Source organism: Echinops telfairi, unplaced genomic scaffold (genome assembly GCF_000313985.2).
Source record: "Echinops telfairi isolate 266 unplaced genomic scaffold, ASM31398v2 ScPeMD7_1;HRSCAF=3_0, whole genome shotgun sequence".
NCBI lineage: Eukaryota > Metazoa > Chordata > Mammalia > Afrosoricida > Tenrecidae > Echinops > Echinops telfairi.
Genome location: NW_022103896.1, coordinates 89,305,848 through 89,308,390, shown reverse-complemented (window position 1 = coordinate 89,308,390; position 2,543 = coordinate 89,305,848). Strand labels below are relative to the sequence as shown.

The 2,543-nt window shown below is 37.6% G+C and overlaps 1 pseudogene; it reads right to left on the bottom strand.

Annotated features, from left to right (window-relative positions):
* Nucleotides 1-793: 793 nt before the first annotated feature.
* LOC101649977 lies at nucleotides 794-1,759 on the bottom strand (annotated as a pseudogene).
* Between the last annotated feature and the right edge of the window lie 784 nt (nucleotides 1,760-2,543).

The following is a 2,543-nucleotide window of genomic DNA, read 5'->3' as shown; positions in this document are numbered from 1 at the left end:
GGGGAGGAAGCATTTAGGAACTAGAGGAAAGTTGTATTTTTCATCATTGCTACATTGCACCCTGTCTGGCTCGTCTCCTCCCCGAAACCCCTCTGCAAGGGGATCTCCAGTGGCCTACAAATGACAGAGCAGCTTTCATGGTCTGCCACCTCCCTTTAAGAAAAAGCATTATGGAATTTTAGCTGTGAACATTATCTTACTCCTACTGAAATCCCACCTCCTATGAAATGAGAGAATCTAAAATAGCAGTTCTGCTCAATACTAGAGGTTCAAATCTCAAATTAAATATTTCATGGCAACAAATCATGTTATAACACCTGTTCCATCTTTGTATTATACATTATTACTGAAAATAAGTGAAGATAATAATAGTGCCCTTATCAACCTTATTACTGATCATCACATAAGATTGTTTTACATCCAAATATATGCATATACAACAGTGATACAGATAAATTGGTGTTTGGGAGTTAAAAACTCACAGTAGCATCTACAAATATCCTTTCTATGTTCTGAGCCCTATAAATTGGAGCTAACATTCAAGACTGAAAACCTGAACATGCTAACATGTCTGAATATACCAAATTAGAGGTAGTTTCAAAATCAACCATCTTATTATAGCTAAAACAAAAACTCAGTGCTTTTCTTATTGCCCAATCCTCTATTTAGATTTGAAAGGAGATAACTGAATGCCAAGGTCATGTATTTACTAAATAGTGATGATTTCTACTACAATTTAGCTTGAATACACAGACAGTTGAGCTGGGATAGTCTTTCTCAGCTCACTGTCTATTTAAGATTTGGAAATAGTTTCAGTTAAAGCCTTATTTTTCCTGTAGATTTTAACTTGTGTACCCCAAGCAACACTGTTTCTGAGATGGACTCTGATTCAGATCTTGAAATTACTTTCCAAGCTTGCTTAAATACTGAAATAAAAAAAAAATTAATCGTCTTTGAAATGAGGGCAGTAGGGTCAGTCATGTCTACTGGCTTGGGCTTGACATCTTGCTCTGACCTCTTTACTGAATGAAGTTTTACACTATTCATAACTTTAAGAATTTGTAGGCTATTTGGCATGTCTAAGTTTCTTTGGTTGTTAACAAAAGTCTATCCAGTACTGGCTGTTTGCTCTCTTTGTTCTCTAATTAGATCAATGGCAGATCTACATTGGTGGTGTCCTGCTGAAGGGAGATGGGAAGGAGGTCATGATGGTGTCAGTGGTGGTGCAAGGAACAGAGGGTGGTGCATTGGTAACAGATATGACAGAAACTAAGCCATCTGAGCTGAGTTTGCTGCTCTCATGGGGTCATGATTTTGGCAATCTGTGTTTGAAGGGCAGCAAGCTCAATATCTAGAGCACAGATCATCTGTATTTCTTCCTTGTTCACCAGTGACAGTCTTTAGTGGAGTCTCTTTTAGAGACAGGTATGGTAATGAGACCTATCTGCTTAGGGGTTTATCAGAAACAAGAAGGTCTTCAGGAAGGGATGCTTTTACCAGACTTCAGTCCTTAGCCATGCTGAACACTCTTCTTCTTTGACTGCCCACCCAATATCAACAAAAGATGCCACTCCATTCTGTTTCATGATTGGTAAACTCAATCTGAACTCTTGGACACTGAATCAGAGATAAATTTGTACCAATTTTCCTTATCATACTTCAAGATAAAACTTCCCAGACCAAAGTACCAGTTGCATGGCCTGATTACTCCAACTTGTTGAAACACCATTCTAACTAGGCACTTAATGGAGCCAAGCATTTAGATGGCTCAATCTCTCCAAATTTGCATTACAAATATTGGAGCCATACATAGGAACACATGGTCCATAAGGCACATTGGTACTGTGTGGCAGCTGGTGCCTTCTAATATTTATAATTTTTTTCTTGTAGCTAAAGCCTTGTTTTGTTTGCTTTATTTTATATATTTTGCTAAGGTGTTTATTTTGGTTCTTCTTTTTTAATGTGAATGCTTATTGCTATAACTTTCCTTCTAAGAACTGCGTTTGCTCTTTCTCAAACTCAATCTATGTAGCCAGGATAATCTTGATACCAAAACCAAGAGCTAATGGATTAGGTAACAGAAGCAAAATGCAAGATCACAGATCTCAAGAACAGGCTAGAAGAGACAGAGAATCATACTAGAGATCTTGAGGACAATCACCCAGACTTCAACAAATGGGAAAGACAGTCAAACAGGATAATCAAAGAGATAGAAGAAAACCTGAGATCAACGACAAATGCTATGAATAGGAACAATATTCCATAATTGGTCTACCAGAACAAGACACAACGAAGAAGTCAACAGCTAAATTAATGAGTTAATTTTTGGAAGCAAATTTCCCAACCTTAATGAATGAGAATCAGACACTCATACAGGAAGCAGAGAGGACACCAATTAGACTAAACGCCAGGGGAAAAAAATCACCAAGGCATATAATAGTTAAATTATCCAACTTCGAGGGAAAAGAGGAAAATTTAAGAGCAGCACGAGACAAAAAGGCAGTCACATACAATAGTGCTCAGGTAAGAATATGCTCATACCT